This window comes from Lynx rufus, unplaced genomic scaffold (genome assembly GCF_022079265.1).
Source record: "Lynx rufus isolate CCGP_SWC_20201006 ecotype Redwood Valley unplaced genomic scaffold, mLynRuf1.p SCAF_4, whole genome shotgun sequence".
NCBI lineage: Eukaryota > Metazoa > Chordata > Mammalia > Carnivora > Felidae > Lynx > Lynx rufus.
Window position 1 is genome coordinate 22,082,037 of NW_025814856.1, and position 20,661 is coordinate 22,102,697.

The 20,661-nt window shown below is 42.3% G+C and overlaps 1 protein-coding gene across 1 annotated transcript in view; it reads left to right on the top strand.

The window, feature by feature from the left end:
- CACNA2D3 (calcium voltage-gated channel auxiliary subunit alpha2delta 3) overlaps window positions 1-20,661 on the top strand; it is an 857,341-nt gene that overhangs the window by 111,548 nt on the left and 725,132 nt on the right. The window lies entirely within an intron of this gene.

Below are 20,661 nucleotides of genomic sequence, written 5' to 3' on the forward strand. Positions count from 1 at the left end.
CTTTTGGGAAACTTTAAGATGAAGACATGGCCTGCAGAGCAGAGCCTGACTAAACTGGGCCTCACAGAGACCAAGCTGGGCACGCCTGACTCAAACTTCACACAGGACCGTGGGCTGGTGTGTGACCTGTATGCTGGTCCCGTGGCTGTTTTGGAAGTGGGAGGTGGACAAAGTGGATGGCAGGCTGGCAATTTCTAGCAAGTTCCTGTGGCAGAAGGTGCCAGTGTGGGGCAGCTGGGGACACATGCACCCAGCTCCAAATATGGAGGGTACTGGTACCTGGTTAGCAGTTCCAAGACTTGCTTCCTGTGTGATCTTGGGCAAGTTATGTTAACTTCCTAGGCCTCAGTTTCTCCATCCAAAATATGATAAGAGTACCTATGAAATAGAGTTGCTTTGAGGATTAAGTGAGAGAAAACATGGGAAAGCTGTTATGCAGGACCTGGAACATGGTAAGTGTGTGGTCAGTGGTGGCTGGCTTTGGTTGCTTTGAGGGCAAGGAGGAAGTTTTGAAGACAATGGACAGTGAAGCAACTTCTACCTGTTGTCAAAATGCATAAGTGCTCTGTAGAAAATACGCTTGCTGGGCCATCTGGGCGGCTCAGTCAGGTGTCCAACTCTTGATCTCAGCTCAGGCCTCTGTGTCAGGGACATGAATTCAAGCCCAGTGTTGGGACTCATGTTGGGTTCCTCACTGGGGGTGAAGTCTACTTAAAAAACAAACCAAACAAAACTCTTCCTACCAACAGAGAGGCCGGAAGAGATTGGGGTACAGGAGAATCTCCATCAGCTTCAACAGTTAGCCTGAGTCCCAATTTCTCATCATAAACCAGGTGCCCTCTGATTCCAGACATCCTTCAAGACTGTGCCTTCTGCCTCCGGTTCATTGATTCTCTAGCTCAGCAGTGCTTGCCCCTGTATCCCACATTCTTGTGGAGTTCTGGAAACCCAAGCCTGCAGAGACCTTGGGTTCACTACCTAGGGAGACGGGATGGTGTGGGAAGACTCAAGACCAAGGGAGCCATTAGATGCTTGAAAAACGCCGGTTGATGCCAGACAAATCTGGCCAAAAATGGAATGGGTGCTCTTGATCATATTCAGTATTTAGTCTGTTGTACGTTCACATGGGTTCATTATTTTCAGCGCTCACAAACTTCAGGGTTGGTGACTGTTCATATTGCATGAGGAACTGCGTGTCTTTTACGTTTCTGCATAAATGATAGCATTTTTTTTTTCATTATACTTATTCTTCAGGTCAGTGAAGCATTTGATACTTTTAACAAAAAAAGATTACTTAGAATCAAAAGGGAGAACCAGTCAAACAGAAACAAAACATCCCCTCCTGCACACACATAAAACAATCCTGGGGGGGTTGGGGCCCAAAGTCGGCCACCTATTATCTGGCTCCAGACTCCAGGCTTAAAACATCCAAGCAGAGGGGCACCTAGGTGGCTCAGTCACTTAAACGTCTGACCCTTAATTTCAGCTCAGGTCATGATCTCATGGTTCATGAGATCGAGCCCCACATCAGGCTCTGTGCTGACACTGTGGGGCCTGCTTGGGATTCTCTCTCTCCCTCGCTCTCTGCCCCTCCTCCGCTTGCTTGTGCTCTTTCTCTGTCTCTCACTCTCAAAATAAATAAAACTTAAAAAAAAAAAACCAAAAAACAGCCAAACAGAAAGTTCTTGAGTTCTGACTCAGCTTGGCCACTTTTTACCAGCATGAGTTTGGACAAGTCACAGATCCTTCCAAACCTCATTTTCCTTAGCTGTTGAGTTTGGATAACAATACCTGCCTTGCCTTCCTTACTGGATTTGTAGATACTGAAATTAGAATGTTTCTGGAGGTCCTTTCCAAATTGTGCAGTACTAGTTTTGGTTTCTTCTCTTCTTTTCCCCCAAGGTCACAGAGGTTAGCACATCCATGATGTATACCTGTGTGGCATGTATAACATATAGTCAGCCCACAATAGCGTGTGGAAAAGATACTGGTAATGTTTGACATTTGTGTCTTAGATACAGCACATGAGTAAATCTGCTTCCTTTGTGTAGGGGGTACAGATTCAGGTGACAGTGCTTCCCCATCTTCTGCTGGAGAACAACCTAATTCTATAGCACATGCTGCCCAGAGCCCAATAGTGCCCCCTCAGTCCTTTTCAACCTAGGAGGCACTGGGGAAGAACTGAGAAATCATGGCATCCGAGCACCACTACTGGGTGTCCTTTGAGTAAGCTTAGCTCAGCTGTTGAGTCAAGTGGCCCCACCTGCTATAGATGAGCAAGACTAATTTAGTCAGGGAGTGGGGAAAAGCACTGAATCTTGACCTGGGGAGAGCAGCTGGTGAACCAGAAGCAGCTGAGACATTGGAGGTGATCGTGAAAAAAGAACATTTCCTCTTGGGCTTTAAACTAAACTGACTGGTAAATATTAGTTGAATAAAACTATGTTAAAATTGTTAACTGTAAAACAGAGTCAATCAAACTGTGAAATGCCTCATTAGCTTTAAACATAACATCAATTGTTGCAAAGACTCAGTGGCTGATAAGTTCCCTGAGGAGAGACCAGAGTCACCACTGTGGCCCCAGGATCTGGGATAATGCCCTACTCATAGTAAGGGTTCAGCAAAGACTTGTTGACTGATTGGCTGAAGGAAGAAAAAAAAGCATGCAGAGGCATTTACTAGTCATTCTTAATTTAAATCAGTGGACATTTTGAAAGACTTTAGTTTCATTGTAAGCAATAAAATATTTGAAATCATGTGTTTAAGATGCTATCTATACATTATTCAATTCACATCAAAATATTTGACTAATAAGATAAACAGTATATATTTGTCCAAGTACCTCTTAAAATGATCTTCTTCCTACCTTTGGGGATCCACTGATAGTCTGGTAATTACATACTTTTACCTTTTGTATGAAGGCTGAAAGTAGAATTCTGGAAGGATTTAGGTGACATATGAGCACTTTAAAATTTGTTGGGTGGGTCATACCTAAGGTAATCTTTTTGTCCTGATTTGTCCAGGACAATGCCAGTTTATACCAGTTGTCTGGCATAATTATTAATGTCACTCCCTATCAAGCTTAATGGTGTCCTCATTTGAACAATAAATTCTACGGTCATAGCCTACAGGTGGCTGGATTGTCAAAGAACACAGGATTTTTGTTTGTATGTTTGTTTTAATGATTGAGAATGAGTGTGTGTGTGTGTGTGTGTGTGTGTGTGTGTGTGTGTGTGTGTGAGTGAATGATCCTTCCTTTGGGGACTTAAAAGGTAGCTTGTGCTGAACCAGAGAGAAAATAGATTTTTGGTTCTAAGGTTGGCTTCTGTTTGAAGGCTAGGGCCTTTGACCTTAGGCCAGGCCTTCCCTCCCATCCTTCATCTAGAGCCTGGTATGTTGGATTGCTTCCCACTCTGGTGATGTGGCAATTGGCCTGGGGCATGGATTTCATCAGCCAACTTTTGATACTCTATATAATGGAATTGTTACTCAGCATAATACAGAGTTTAAGAAACAGCATCTATTCAGAAAGCCTTCTTCTGTGGGTTTACACTGTTTTCTCTCATTCCCTCACCACTGTTAACCAGGAGTGAATGCTGATTTTGGAAAATGGAAGCCGTCACCAATGCTCCCACCTGTTGTCAGTGCTCCAAATGAAAATGGAACACAAGAATGGATACTTTTTAAAGAGTATAGTGGTCATGATGAGTTTGGGGTTTGCTTCTCTATTGTCATTGTCACCTGGTAGGGAATTTTTTATAAATAAACTTGATTGCTTTGGGAATTTATGTATTTTTTAATTTATTTTTGTCTTCCTCTCCACACCTTAAGGGCAGAGATATTCTCTCATTTTGTTGCCTTCTTGTGTTTCTTTGCAGTTTGGCCACTCAAGTGTGCATCTCAGACACACTATAGTTTCACTCGTTTCCTCTCTGTTTGCTATCTCCTCCTCCATCCCTTTGTTTTTTTTTCCTCCCTTACAATTTATTAGTTAAAAATCAGGCCATTTAACTGTATTTTGCTGATTGCTCAGTCATAATGGAGTTCATCCTGTTCTTCTGTCCTTGGAATTTCCTGTAAATTAATTGGCAGCTGCTGTTGACAGGTTTGACCAGACTTAGGTCTAATTCCTTGGCAGGACTCTGGGCAGTGGCAGAGTGTTGTTTCGCTGGGAGGCACATGGCACCTACCGCTCTCTCTGTGTCATTCACTGCTATTGGTGTCTGATGCCTAGATCCGTCACTTCCTAGGATTGCAAAGCAGTGATATTCTGGGTGTATCATTTATTTTTCATTTGTTAGCTGGAATATTTCTATAAAGAAGTGTTTCCTTGCCTCTGTTGACTTCTGGTTCAGTATAATTTGTAAAGATAGGCAGGAGGAATCCTTGATTGTTTGCTTTCGTTCACCAGGTTCAAGGTAGGGAATCTCTCCCCTATTGTATTTGGAAGGGAACCAATGGGTTGTGTGCTTTTTTGTTAGTATTATTATGAACAGATGGATCTAAACATATTTTCTGAGTTTCACTTAGTTACAGTTATCATCTTTTTGAAGCTCAGATCTTTGTCTTGGGAGAGCCTCTTCACGAGGGCATCATTTGACATGGCCCTAACAGTCTTTGATTCCCTGCTACAAAAGATTTTCTAGGCTTTTCATGTACATTTCCTACTCCACACCTGGAATCAGCCATTTCTGCAAGATATTCTGATTTCTGTTAGTGAGAAATAAGTATATCAAGGCCACGTCTGAGCGCTAGAAGTGCTCAGTGTTACTTGGTTAGTCTTTGTTTCTAGCTCCACTTAGGGGACAAAGCTCAAAGCTGGCAAGGATAAAGATGTATAAATATAACTCTGTGTGTGTGTGTGTGTGTGTGTGTGTGTGTGTGTGTGTGTGTGTGTGTAAAATACTTTAGGGGCGTCTGGGTGGCTCAGTCAGTTGAGTATCTGACTCTTGATTTCAGCTCAGGTCATGATCTCACAGTTGGTGAGTTTGAGCCCCACATCAGTCTCTATGCTGACAGGACGGAGCCTGCTTGGGATTCTCTCTCTCCCTCTCTCCCCAAATAAATAAAAATAAATCAAAAAATTAAAAAAATTATAATTTCATATTGATACTTCCAATTCAAAGATAGGGCCATAGAGTTTTTGACCTTATATATACTACATCTGTATCTTCTGTCTTTCCATCAAGAAACTAGGTTCCAAGGACAAAGGGATGATAGAATTAGAATGTCTCATAACTCTTAATAATTCACTTGTTTGGTCTTATTTATAAAACATTTCAGAATAAGATCTCATGAATATGACTTCTCAATACTTAAAACATTTTAAAATTTGTTTTTCTCTTTATTAAAAAATTATTGTACTGTATCTACATTTTGAGGGCATGTAGCCATTTCATACTATACCTTTCCTTGTAGCACTCATTTAGTTTTAATTTTTCATTTATATATCTTTCACTTATATATTTATTCCACATATATATTTTATATGAATTTATACATTTCATCTTTACCACCAGTCCTAATCTCCTCTCTTTAGCCATTTCGATTTTCTGAATCTTATTTTCTAGTGTATTCCTCAGAAATGGCTCAAGGGGACTATATTCCCTGAGGCTTTACATGTAACCTATGTCCCTTATACTTGAAAATAATTTTGCTGAATATAAAATCCTTGGCACATATTTTCTTTCCTTGAGTGTTTTAAATGTTACTTTCAAAGTCTGATTATAACAATTTTCCCTTGTAAGTCGCTTGTTCTTTTGCCCAGATGCTTACAGAAATTTTTTTCTCTCTTTCTAAAAGTAATAAAAGTGAACGTGAAGGTAGAAATAGAGCTAGGATATCTCAGAAAGCAACCAGCATACATTTTTTTAACACTCTATGAAAACAACAGGAGAGGGAACTCTGAAGTTAGAAAAGCCACTCTGAGCCATGCTCCTTCCTGAAAGTTCAGGAAAATTAATTTCACATAAATATAGGCCATAGAAAACTATGGAGGTAAAATCTTATATAAAGACAAAGCGAGATAAAAAGAATAAAGAGCAGAGTAACATCTCTACCTATAACACGCTACATAGATGAACCCATAAAACAGGTTAACACTATAATTTACTGTTGTTAGAATGAAAATTCATTAACAAAGTGATAAAAGATATCAGAGCAACATAAATCAAAACAGGAAAAAAGAAGTAAGAAATGAAGTAACAAGTGAGGAAGGCCATTGGAAACGGAAGAAAAAATCCTGTAGAAATAAAGATTAAACTAGAAGCAACACAAGAGCAAATAAACACAACAGAAAATGCCTTCAAAGAAAGAGAAGGTGAAAATTAGGAACATTTTAAGTAGAAAAAATATAATTCAAGAGACAGGGACAAATATTGAAGACAGACAAAGGAGATCTAACATATAACTAATAGGAGCCCCTGAAAAAGAAAAGTAAAGCAAGAAACAGAACTGACACTGAATCTATAATTCAAGAAAAATTACCTGCAATGAAAGGATTTGAAATTCCATATTGGGACCTCATATCTGAGAGGAGTGGGCCACAGTGACCAATAGCCAAGACACCAAGACGTACTCTGGTGTCTCATTTGATTACTGCCTATATCTGCTGTGCCTAGAACAGCGTACATAGTACATAGTTTCTGCCCATTTGCGCTCACTACAATGCCACGGTCTACAGATTCTAAATAAACAGTGGCAGATGGCAGTAACGATGCTTCCGTGAAAAATCCCGCATTTGTCACCTTATTCCATCCTAAATAATCTATGGTTTCAAATTAAGTTGGTTATGCAGATATACTTGTCATCTCTTAGCTTCAAAAAAAGTGTTCAAACTGTTGGCCAAACGTATTAAATTTGGGTGAATAAATAGAATATTCTCTAAAATGTCTAGAAAATGTAATAGTTTTATTTCCCGTAACTATTACTTGTTGCATATGACCCTGGGTGAGACTGGGAATATTATTGCAAGCTGTCAGGCACTAAATTATGTTTTTTCCCTCACCCAAATTCATGTGTTGAAGCCCTAACCTCCAATGTGATTATACTTGGAGATTTGGCCTTAATGGAGGGGTAATCAAGGTTAAATGAAAGCATTAGGACTGGTGTCTTTATAAGAAGAGGAAGAGATGCCAGGAGTGTGCACATACAAAGAAGAGGCCATGTGAGGACACAGCACGAAGGTGGCCCCTGCAAATGAAGAAGAAAGTCCTCACTAGAAACCAGCCCTGCCTGTACCTTCATCTGGGTCTTCTAGCCTCCAGAACTGTTGGCAAGCAAAGTCCTATTGTTTAAGCTACTCAGTCTGTGGCATTTTGTTATGGCTGCCTTAGTTTTAAGACTGTAAGCTTTGGTCATTCCATCAGGTAAAGAGCCACAGTATGAGGGGCTTGCTAACGGCAAAGGGAATACAGAATGGATGGTGGAAAGAGGGTGGATATAAAGAGGGAAGGTATAATTTACTCTGCAATGAAGATAACATTCAATCTGAGACCTGATGACAAGAGGGAATGGAGATTGGAGCAAAGAGCATTCTAGGTAAAAACAGAAGCAGGTGCAAATGCCCCAAGGCAGCACAACTATGACCACTTAACTGGTCACAGAAATGAGGACTGTAACTGTCATGAGTATTTCCTCCTTATTTTGTTATGAATGTGTGTATGTGTGTAGCAAATATCTTTGTTTTCTTCCCTGTGTTACCCTTCTAATATAAGATGTGTTGACTTTATATCATAGTATTTAAGTATTACTAACTTTACATTGTGGAATTTAAATTACTGGATATTAAAGAGAAGAGTAAGCATCATCCAGGGATTTCACACCCTCTTCTGGGGAAAGGGTTAGTGCATTTTGGTTGTACACAGAATAGTTCTATCATATTAGGTGGAATATGACCTTGTCGTTGCCTATATTCAGAGGTTAGGTACGGTTTAAGGAAATGCATGTGGATGCCAAGTTGGCAAGGGGTGGACTTGTGATGGTTAATTTTCTGTATCAACTTGGAGAGGTTTTTTTTTTTGGATGAGAGTAACATTTAAATCGGTGACCTTTGAGTAAGCAGATTGTTTTCCATGATGTGGTGGGCCTCATCTAATCAGTTGATGGCCTAAATAGAACAAAAAGACTGGCCTCCTTTATCAAGAGGGAATTTTCCAGCAGACTACCTTTACACTTCATCTGTACCATTGGCTCTCCTGGGTCTCCACCTGCTGGCCTTGGGACTGGAACTGCACCACTGGCTTTCCTAGGTCTATAGGCTGCCAGTCCACACTGCAGATTTGGACTTGCTGTTCTCAATACTTGTGTGAGCCAGTTTCTTATAATAGATCTTCTACTTTCTATATATATGCATCCTTTTGGTTCTGTGCCTCTGGAGAACCCTGATGAATATACAAGCATTCAACATTGTATACCAAAACTGTGGATTTTTTTGGGTGGGTGAGTAGGACCATTCTTTTTCTTGTCTCTTAATAATATAAAGGTGGTCTACAGCGACTCCAAATAGCTACAGATGACTCTTTAATTGCCTTTTTGGTGTTTGGAAAGATCATATTATGATGCTTTTCATATCACAGCATCAGTGCCCTGTGTTACCAGTTAGTGGTGAACTGGTCAGGACTTCTCTGAAATGCATTGGGCATGTACATCTTGTGAAGGTCCTCAGAGAACCCTGCTTTTCTACAAATCATTATGTGCTCTTGGAATACAATATTTGTGAAGTCTGAAGTTTGATAGAAAGCAGCCATGATCAGCAAGAGTCTTACTAGCCTGGTGAATATTACTTACCACTTTTCTTATTTGATTTTCATGACTGGTTATTTTGTTCTGATATACGTACTAGGATCAGGCAGAGTCCTGTTTTGTGGTCAGTGGTGAACATGTGGTTACATGGAACTATACATCCATTTTATTTACAAAGGTTATCAAGGTGCTGCTTCTAGGAAGCTTACTGTCTTGTGGGGGAAGGAAATAAGAAACAAATGAGCAAGAAAGTGTCCTCAGATGCAAGTAAGAACTGGGCAGAGCAACAGGCCATCTGCTAGTGTGCTGCTAGGTAGTGATTCCATCTCTGTGTCCAGGGAAGGGATCATTTATTCTGCAATGAAGATAACGTTCAATCTGAGACCTGATGACAAGGAGGAATGGAGATAGGAACAGAGAGCATTCTAGGTAGAAGCAGAAGCAGGTGCACATGCTCCAGGGCAGCACGGCTTGCAGATTGTGAGGTATGGACAGTCTCAACCGAAGAATGTAGAGGGGAGAATGGTGAGGGGGATGGGTAGACGCAGTCAGGGCCAGATCAAGTGGAGAGGTTGGGAAATGGATACCCAGTGGGAAATCAATCCAGGTTTGGCTCCTGCATGGCATAGATCCTGCTACAGGGTTTTGAAAAGGGGGGCACGGATAGGCTTGGGGCACAGGAGGGAAGAGGATTCCTCAAAAGATGAGAGTGATAGACTCAAGTCATTGCAAGAGGTGGGGAAGTAGAGTCAGCCTCTGAAGCATAATTGCTGAGCATCTCCAACTCTGCTGTGAGAATCAGTGTCTTTTTGTTTTGAAGCTAAGAGATGACAAGTATATCTGCATAACCAACTTAATTTGAAACCATAGATTATTTAGGATGGAATAAGGTGACAAATGCGGGATTCTTCATGGAAGCATTGTTACTGCCATCTGCCACTGTTTATTTAGAATCTGTAGACCGTGGCATTGTAGTGAGTGCAAATGGGTGGAAATTTCAACTGTCAACCTATTTTGGTCAAAAAAGGGCTCTTGCAGCCTTCCCCTCCACACTGATCCCACACCATCTAGTTTTTAGGGCAATTTCAGAAATGGAGTAGCTTTATTGCCTCCCTAAACAATGTTTGCCTTGTGTCTGCTCTGGCTCTTGAAATCTGTATTCTTTCTCTTGAATCTAAACACATATTGTTCCTTTGGAGCTTAAGTGTGGCACTGATAAGGAGCAGAAGTACTATCAGGTGACCTGGCTCCAAGGGGCTAGTTAGATAAATATCAAAATGATATTGTCATAAAATGATTCCGTTGATAAGACAGAACAATAGTGTGAAATTTGAGGACGTGCTGGGTTATAGCGAGGCCCTGGTGTTTTACTGTTCAAGCTCTCCTGTTGAACTCTGCTTGGTTCCAGTGTTTATGTACTGTCTATTAGCAGCTTTTGAAAGATTTTATTCCTGTAGTAATGTCTCTAGAAATACTCCTTAATTGGGACCTCAAGATACATGTATGTAAAGTGCCTGGATCCCAGTGGGTCCAATTTCTGTTTTTGCAGAGCTGCCTTGTTAGTACGATAATATCGTTCAAAAAAATAAAAATTCCCTTTATACAATTTTGCTCAAGGACAAGCAGATCCTTACAGGAAAAACCTCTGCTTTCTCCAAGGATGGTCTGATGATGTGATTGTCAGGAAAATAGCGCTAGATTTAGGTTGAGCTCCGTGTACTGGATTGCACACCAAACGTTATTTGAGAATACCTCAATTATACTATGGGTATATATAGATTTACTAGTAGATAACATCAGCCCTACCTGTTAAGGGAAATGTCTGTCTCAGGGTCAAGCATGAACAGGGAGCTGTCTCATTTCTGTGGTCAAGGGCAGTGGGCCGGTGTCTTGGCTCTCTCCTGTCTTCTAGGATTTATTTTTACTTTTTCTTTGTTTTAGAAGTCTTTGAGGGGGTGGATTCTGTAAAAACTTACCTGGCCAGGGATTTTGTAATTAGGACTTGGCTTCAGGTCTTTAAAAGCAGACTTTTTTGTCTCCAGGAGTTCCTGCACATTCCACACCAAGGCTTCCATGGTCTTGCTCTTCACTCTGGTATCTTCGTGCAGGCTGCCCACCCAGGGACGCTGAACTGAATTTCTCTGCTCTCTATTCTGTTGTCTATTCTATTCTGCGTTTGCCATCTGTGCCCTGCTGTCTGGCTGTGGTCGCCCAGCTCGTTTGTGCCAGGGATCTGAGTGACACTTCCCGTGTTCCTACTATTCCAGAGCCTGCTGTTGACCGAGGGTTCCGCGAGAGGGTGGAGAGGTCTTGGGGTGGCAGAAGAGTGTGGCCAGTAGGAGGAATAGGCCCCAAGGATTTAGCACAGTGGATCTCAGCTTCCACACAGCATGGTTCTCACCTGAAATCATTCCCTGGCCTCAGCAACTGTCCGTACTCTCTGAGACTTTGCTGGCCATCCTAGAGTCACCTAACTTTTGCCTTTTGAATGATCCTGTGGTTTTGGCTGGTCTTTAAAGATTAGGATTTGATTTCATTTTCTCACTGAATCATCCCGTGGCCTTCTTTTTTACTGGTGGCTCTGAAATTAGACCTTTAATATAATAGCAAAGATTCAAAACTGCCCTGGGTTTGACCCAACTGCTTCAGGCAATGTTGTCTAGAGCATCTTCTTGTTGGTGTGACATATTTCAAAATACTATAGCAAGCGTGTGTTTTTAAGGTGTTTCTTTGTTCAGCGTAAGGAGCTTTGCGGCATTAATTCCTTTGTGAATAAGAGGTTGTGGTTGGGTCTCTTTATTCCTGTTACACATGTTTGATAGGGAGGAAGGTATTTGCATATTCGTGTATGTGTGCTTGCAATTTGGAGGAGTCCACGGTAGCAAGATCGGGATGACTTCAGTTTCTAATCCAGGACTCTCCATAAAATCACGCAGGGATCTTGTTTAAGATGCAGTTCCTTGTGTTTCCTCACAGTGAGTCACGGGGCTGGGGCTGGGCTCCGACATACGGATTTTTTCCATTTTCCTAGGCGATGTTGATGCAGTTGGAGACCACTTGAGAAGCACTTCTCTGAGGAGCGATGCTCTCCCATCAAATGACAGGTTTGGGTTTGTCAGGGATGTGTCCGATCTCTCGAGGGTCATTTTCCATTTCCAGATAGGAGCTGGGTTAAGTGGTGGTTCTTTATCTCCCAATCGGCTTCCATCCCACACTTCCATTTCCCCTTTGTCGGGTGGCTTAGGAGCCAGTTAAAACCTTTAAGTAGCTTAGAATAATCCACTGTTGTTTTGGGGAACAACACAATGTATTCACTCTGAAGGAGTGTGACGAGGTATCCACCAAATGCAACCTTCTGGTAGCTTCCAGGTGGTTACGTATGTATGCCTGAGTGTTAATGGGAGAAGACAAGGATTTGGGCAAATTCCTGAACTTCGCTGAGCTTCAGTTCCCCTGCATGAAAATGGAGGTAATAATAGTACCTAATGCACGGGGTTGTTGTAAAGATTACATGTTCAATGTTGAGAATACAGCCTGGCATGTAATAAGTGCTGCATCAGTGTCAGTTGCTATTACTATTATTGTTGTTACTGTTGTTACTAACTTACTTGAATTGATGTGAAACTCTTCCCTATCAGAAATTCATAGGAAGCAACAAGAAAGATATGGGAGAACCCTATACCCAGTGGTTTGCATGCTCTAAGGGAGTCTGTGGATTTCTAGGACGAGCACAGTCCTTATCTGCAATGTGGAGGCTTTATCAACCTATCTGCTGTGCAGAGCATTAATAGGACATTTTCCCATCCTCCAGCCCCAGCTTCAGGGTGCTGCCAATTGCAGATAAAAGCACTGGCGTAATCTCAGTTGAGTATTGTCTGCCTCCTTAATCTCGCCATCAGTGAAATTAATATTTGGTTGCTGAGGGAAAGACAAACATCTGTAACTTTTCCCTGGTGGAGTGGCTGCCTGGTTTCTATTGCACACATTTTTCTCTCAGGTTAAAACCTGCCTTAACCTGATTTCCCCCTTTTAAGATGGAATCATGTTTGACTTAATGGTAATATTTGCAGTGCTAAGCAGAGTTAAGAGTCATTCTGGCGTTAAAACCGTCTAAGCCTCTGAATAAATATATTGTTATCTTGAAACTTTCCAAACTGAACTCAGAATCCACTCAGGCGTCTTATAGGGCTTTGATAAATAGGAGGGCGGCTAATGATCCTGTAAATTCCTAATAGTGTTGTGGCCACTCTTGCAGCCGCATGCAGGGTGATGAAATGCAGGGTGACGCTGTGCACTGGGAAATGTCCACGTGAGTATTAATCCGCTTGCTATTTGAAATAGTATCCCAATTACAGATTTATTTTGTAAGAATTTGGTGTTTTAGCATCATCTCTCCTCCTGACTGGTCTTCCCACTCCTTTTCCTTTTCTCAGTTCATCTTGCACAACGATTCTGGGTTCCCTTTTGTACAATAATATTTCCATCAGCTGGCTCCCTGCTACCTCTAAGGAAGTATAATGCTTGGAGCTCTGTATGGCAGGCCCTTCCCTGTGTGCGTCCCACCCTATGTGGGTTGTCTCTGCCACAATACTGTTGTGCTGTAGACGACACTAGCTGACGCCCCGTTCTCCTCTCTGGCCTCTGCTGATGTTATTTTTATTTATTCTGTCTGAAAACCTCTCCCCTATCTCCACTGCTAGGTACTTTGTTACTTGGGGAATCCCTCAAGTCACATCCGATGTCTTTAAGCCTTTTCTCAACACTGTACCCTCAGAATTAATCATTTCCTCCCCCTTTACAGGAGTAGACATAGATGTATGGAAGCACAGAGAGGTTAAGCGTCGGAGCTGGACAAGCAATGAAATAGTGAGAAAATGAAAACGCAAAAGCCGTAGCTGGAAAGGGAATGTCAATGTCAAATTTAGGGGCAAGAAGTAAGGCTTTGCGAGGATGAATCACTAGCCTGCACCCTGAAAGAAGGTTGGGTATGCTGAGAACCTGAAAGGGAAGCCTCTAAACCTGAGACAGCAACACCTTTTCTGTTAGATCTGTGATCTTGTTAGTAGAGACATGCAGTCTGTGCTGGGTACCAGGTCTTGCTAGGACCAGAGAAGGAAGTCCTCAAGATTGAACAGCTACCCTCTCTCCAGCTATGCAGGTCAAGAGACCACCTGGTGAGGAGTGTAGCAGCTTCAGGCCTCTTCCTGTTCCATGTAGGGGCTGCCCTGGGTACAGCAGAGCCTGATTGTAAATCAAAAAGGCTTTTGAGTGAGAGAAAAAGAAAGGAGGTTTATTAGGCTTATGTGCTAATATGGGTTTCCCCAAGTTCATGCTGCTTCCCACATTTTTCCCACATGATCTAGGAAATGGTGAATGGCACCTGCAGGCCAATTTCACATTAATGATAATGTGTTACTCTGTTACTGATGCCATCACCACTGAAATGCAGAATTTTCTTTTTCTGCCCGGGACCTCTCTAAGAGCAGCATCTATGAGATACAGTTTTCTTCCCAGTATACTTTCTGACCCAGAAACTCTGTAAAAAAAACAAAAACAAAAAAACTTCTCTGATTAACAGGACACAATAAAATTATTGAAGGTAGTTTTCCACATTATTTGTTCTACATTTTTTTTCCTGTTTTTTCTTTTCTTTTTTTTTTTTTTTGGTCAATGCCAGCACTTTATACATCTGCATTTGGCCCTTCCTTCCCCCACTTGGACCGACTTTCAGGCTACAGTAAGCAGGGTCTAGTTAGGAGCACTGAAGCAGAAATGCAGATTCAATGAGTAATTATTAAGAACTTTCCAGAATATTAGCTGTTTCAGTTGCTGCAGTGACTAGTGATGGAATAGTCCATTAGACATTTCTGTTCCCAGCAACTCCTGAGAATTGATTCCAATCTGAGGCAGGCAACCGCTTTGATCAATACCATAATTACTCTTATTGATGGATTGTTTTACAATGGTAGCCATCAAGGCAGTCCGTCAGCTCAGGAGGCACCAGAACTGTCCCCTGCAAGCCGTAATGTACCGCAAATATTTGATTCAAATCAACTTACTATTGAGGCCAGGATGACAAGCGTGAAATTAATTGTTCCACTTCATGTAAGACCTGCATTCTTCTTTTGAGAGAGTAATTGGTTGCCGCATGTAGCACGAGAGCTGGGGAGCCTCGCCTCTCTGCAATGTTTATGGACTTGGTGTTTTCCCCCACCAGCTATTTTTCCCCTGACTCTTTTAGGTGTCAGTGGTATTGTGCAGCTGCTGTTCCCGCCGTGGTTGTTTTGTACTGGCTCTTGTCATGTCAGAGAGAATGTTGCCTTCTAGAAGGGTTGATTGCAGCTAGAGTAAATTTCTTCTCTGAAAAGCTTGTTTATAAAAAGAGGGGGTTTTGTTGGCCAACACAAAAGCAAGAAGACCTCAAAGCGTTTCTGGAAGGTATAGAACTAACTAGGCAAATGGCAGTGAGTCTAATGTTCTTTCATGGTTGCAGTAGGCGAATTCAAGATGTGTGATCATTTTGGTGAGAATCTTCTGAATACAGTTGGCATCAGAGGCCCACAGCTGGAGAAATGATGAGGCCACTGGAGATGACAAGTCAAGGACAACTGAGGAAGTTGGAAAGTGGGGATAGTCCCCACGGTGGCTTGTCATTCAGTCCTCATCAGCCGCCAACTTGTGTTGGATAATTCAAGACCCCAGTACAATTTAAGGAAAGTATTATAAAATATTTTTATAAGAAAATCAAGTATGCAAGTTCATAGTGGTGCCAGGAAGGGTGAAAGGGCTATAGAAACAGAGGGGCATCAAAGCACAGTAACCTTCATGGCTTAAGGGCTTTCTGGAACCCTGGTTAGCTGGATATCCTACTGAAGATGAGGATGGCTTAGATTCTAGGGGTAAGTCAGAAGTTAGTTCTGCTGGGTTGACAATGCCTTTTAATTTAATCATTGTTTATTGTAGCATTTCCAAATTGGCTACTATGGGAATTTATGGAAGAAAAAGGGATTCTGTGACAACTTATCCTATAGCCAAACAGTAATTCCTGAGTGCTGGCCATGTGTAAGTACTGTTTAGGCCCTGGGGCTACCCTAGTACATGAGGCCCTGGACCCCTGAAGCTTAAATTCTTGTGGGATAGACAATAACTGTACACTCAAATATGGCAGGTCGTGTCAGATAGCATCTGGGATGGCAGATGATGGAAGGTGGCCACTCTGCCTGATGTTGGAGAACGAAGGCCAAGAAAGAGTAAGTAACGTAGGTTTGATTCCACTGTAGCTCATGAGCTTGAAACCACCTTTACCATTAAACTTGATTTGTCTTTGAGACATTCTAGTGTCAGAGCTTACCTTTTACACCTTGGAAGGAAGAGATTTTATGCTATCAGTGGTCAGGGGAAAGAGCCTATATAAAATACCCAATTGAGAATGTTGGGGATGGCTCTAGAGGCAAGTAGTTCTATTTCTGCTCAGTCATGTAAGTGTTTGAAAGTATTGATTGAACGCTTTCACAACACCTGAAGGGATCAGGACTGATTAATAATAAATAGCCTAGGAAAGCAGAACTCAGAGAATTATAAAACTCCAGATGATGCTGGCCAGGAAGGAGGATTCCACATTATTCAGTTGCATATGGTGAGATGCAACACGTAACCTCATTAACTCACTGATGTGGCTGAAGTACCAACCTGGTCATCATGCTTTCCCATTGCCCAGTTTGGGGTGTCTTTGAGGATCATCTCCTCCTTCGTTTTGTTGCTGGAACCCTATAAGCTCCAGCCACAAGGTGGAACGAATGCCCAGTGTCGGCCCGCCAAGGTCCTAGGACACATGAGTTGCTCCAGAAAAGGGCTTGTGACTTACACTAGGCCAATGAGAGCTTTCTTTGGACTTCTGTCCAGGAACCAGTGAGAAAGACATTCTTTCTACCAGGGTGGCTAAACTGAGGGAATGAGTCTGGCATGGTGATGTGAACCTGACAGGACACTGAGGAAGTAGTTATCTGGAAGCAAGTCAGTTGGGCCGAGAGCCGTAATGCAGGGAGAAACAAACATAGCCGATGTAGATATAATCCACACTTGTGAGTTCTTGATTCTTCAGGTTGCCTAGCTTAAACCAACATGCATATTTAATGGGGAAAAAAAAGTCCTCCAAAAACTAAGAAAAAATTGAAATATGCCTCCACTTAGTTAAGCTGCACTGGTGAGATTTCATTTCTGTTATATGGAGAACCAGGCAGTAGGATTGAAAGACCTTCTCCAGGAGGGAATGGCCAAGCTGACACCTGGCGGCTGTTTTTCAGGACTCACAAGGCCATGTGGTCACCTCTGGAAGCATTTACTATGATGCCAAGAGTCCTCCTAAGTAACTTTTATGAGGACAGCGTCATAAATATATATCATCAGGGCTTTCTGTGAAGGAAACATACACAATTAAAAGTCAGTTTGGTTAAAACAGAAGCCTGCCAATACATTTATGTAGCTGCACAATAGGGGCTTCTGAGAAGAGACAGAATTTTCGGTTGCTTACGCAAAGTGCTGGGTTCTAGCTGCTCAGCTTTTGCGGTGCTAAGGGATTTTCAGTTGCGTTTACGGGCCAGCTGTTCTGTGGAGATTCAGTAATATATGGGTAGAAGGAAGATGTTTCCTCCTCCTCCTTCTTGGGAATCCAGGGTCTTTAATCCTAACATCTTCCAACAAGTGAACCCAGTAATGTTTGATGCTTGTAAACGATGTCAGCTGTTTACTTAGTTATGTGAGCCATTCCTTCTATGGACCTGGCCACAGGACAAATTCGTCTGCTTTCTAATGGAATTGTACTTATTGTATACATGCTGAGCTGTCACTCCCTGGAGCCATACATAGTGCTTTTTCTCTGGGGAGCAGACTCCTAGAATTGAGTGCCTCAAATTCCCACCTTGGCTTACAAAGCCACCAAGATGTGTCTCCTTCCCCACTGGGTCCCCCACCTTTTCTCCCCAGTGTTTAACAAGGCTTCGACCATACTGGCTTTCTTTATCCTCTTTAACCATGCCAACCTCTTTCTGCTCAGGACTTTTCCTCTCGTGTTCCCTCTGACTTGAATACTCCTCCCTCCCTTTTCTTTATGTACCTGGCTTGTCACTCAGGTCTCAGCTCATATGTCATCTTTGTAGAGGAGCTTGCACTTGACTGGGTGATCTAAGACCTTTGCCCAGTTACTAACTCTGTCATGCATAACCCTGCCTCCTTTTCTCCTTAATAGCTTTCTCTGAGATCTGAACTCATTTCCTACTTGTTTTGTCTTCCCGCTAGAATATCAGCACCATGGCAGTGAGGGGATAGTCTGACCTATTCCCTGCCGTATTTTTGGCACCTGTGTCCTGGCACACAGTAATGGTCACTTATATTTCCAGAAAGAATAAATGGCTGAGTAGTTTACTCATTCCTCTGAGCAGTGAGCTCATTCAAGTAAGTTAAGCAATTTGTTTTAGCATCTCTCTCCAGCTTCTCTGATACAGAGAGGGAGGTAGAATGGGATACTCAAGTTTGCGACTCCACATTAAGCTGGATGCTGTAATTAAATGATTTCATTGAATCCTTACAAAGATCTTCAGAACCAGAAGTACTACTCAAGCCCATTTTCTCTCCATGTCTGCAGTCTGGTTTCAGTTTTTGGCACATAGATTTTTTTTCTGACACTTGCTACTGTGTGGATTAACTGAATTTGTGATCATATGTGTCCCTCTTCTTTCTGCTGGACCCTTAAGTGTGGTCCTAGGATTGCTGTGTCCACTGTTGGACCCTCTGATCCTTATGGTGGACTTGGCACAGAGTGGGTGTTCTAGGCCTTGGTGCTAATAATGAGCGTGGAGGGCAGTTCCTGGTTGAAATTCTTACTCTGCCTGGTCTGGACACGGGATTTTGTGACCATAGAACTCCTTCTGAACATTTTGTGATTTCTCATGGCTAGAAGAAAAAAATTCCTCATTCACCCATTCTTCTGCAGAGGGTGAAAGAAGTATAAAATCCGTCTCCCCAGCACAGACAGTTCAAGTTCAGAAACGTGCACGGTCTTGTGTGTTTAGTGATACCGGATCGTAGGTTTACAGAGGGGAATGTTTGAAGTGTCCCGTACTCCCCCTAGGAATTCATAACTGCCTCCACGGTGCTTTAATGTGACCCACCAATAAGCCACTTAAAGTAGGTGGCTCTTTGCAGCTCTCATGGTTTTTCTTCTGAGGGGAGGGAGGGTGGTGACATCAGTCTAGAAAGAGAGGGGGTTGGAGTGGAGGAGCAGCAGTTTCGATTTTTTTGCTGCTACTCTCTAAGGAGTTCTTCTATATTTCACTTTAGCGTGTTCCCAGAACCCGTGACAGCCTGTATAATTGCTGGACCGACATAAATCTATAGCAGCGATGGGTAGATTTTGCTGACGTGTTTGTTTCGGCCCACAAGACTTGGTAGACCATGTCTGCATAGTGTATCACAACATCAGGCCGTGTGGGACCCATCTACGAAATCTCTTTGTTGTGCCTCCAAGGTCGTGACATGCGATGGGGGTGGGGGGACAATAAAAACAGCACCATTTTGGCAAGGAGAGTTCCCCAAATATCTGTGATTTAAACATGCTTCTTAAACCCTTGGCTGACCAGAAGTCTTTTCTCCTAGTTTGAAAGTTAAATAATTAAATGTGCTTCGAATTTCAAGGAAGATACTGAAAAATGAAAGACCTTATCCAGTTGCTTAAAGGCTTTTGGAATTCTTTTTTTTCCTAAAGGCATCCATTTGGTCTACAGATACAGGCTGAACACCCACTGTGTGCCTAGTGCTGCGATCAGTGCTGGGGACACAAGTGGAATGATAAGGCAAGTGGGTTTCTTGCCAGGCAGAGCCTGCGATCTAGCCAAGAAGCCATTATTTAAGTAATTACAGTTCCCTCCTCCAGCAACCACATGGAGAGCTCCCTCCTGGTGCTGCCAGAGGAGATGAGTTTTTGTGTGTGTGCACGCGCGCGTGTGTGTGTTTCATTTTTGTTTTTATTTTTGGTGTACATTTTAAACGTGTGTTTTAAAATTTTAATGATAACTTAAGAAAATGATTCCGGAATCCACTTGCTTTATAATTAGAACATTACAAAGAAAACTTAAGCTCCTTTAGACTCCCCACTCCCCCACCAGGTGAGCACTATGATGGACTTGGCCTTGTAGAGAATTTTTGTCATATTTCCACACGTGTGTGTGTTCACTCACCTTGAAAGCTACTGCCATTGTTCTAACACAAATGCAGCACTTGCTGTGCACTTATATGTGCAGTTTGCTTCTTTTATTCTGTTGTATGATTTTTACATTAATTTATGTTGATTCCTGGAAATTTGTAGTCTGTTAATTTGAATTTAAGAGTTCTGTTTGTGAGAAGCTTGTACGTTGGTGACTGTTTACTGACCCACAATACTGAAAGTAAAGAACTAGTTGGCATGTATTGAGTGCTTCATGTTTCCTAGACTAAGTCTCTCACGTGGATTATCTCATTTAATCACGAGAGCACCTCAGTGGGCAAAGTGTTGTTTCTCTTGTCAGTTTACAGGAGAGGGAATTTGAGGCAAGGAGAGATGAGGTAATTTGCACACAGCTAAAAAGGGATGCCAAGATTTGCAGTCAGGTACTGCAACAGCAGAGCCTGGGGTTTCTCAGTTCTCTTGAACACCCGTGGTCTCCGGGAAGTTAGATACTAAATGCCACCAAGGAAGCAGTGTGTGGCGAGATGGTACGCTATTCACCAGGGACTCACTGAGGGGCCTACTGGCTGGTTTGTGCCTTTGTCAACGTGCAGACAAATTGATTCAGCAAATACCTGTTGCGCACCTTTGGCATGCCAGGTGCTTTATGAGTACCCTGCAGAGAGCACAGAGAAAACGCACAGCCCTGCCTCACAAGGCTC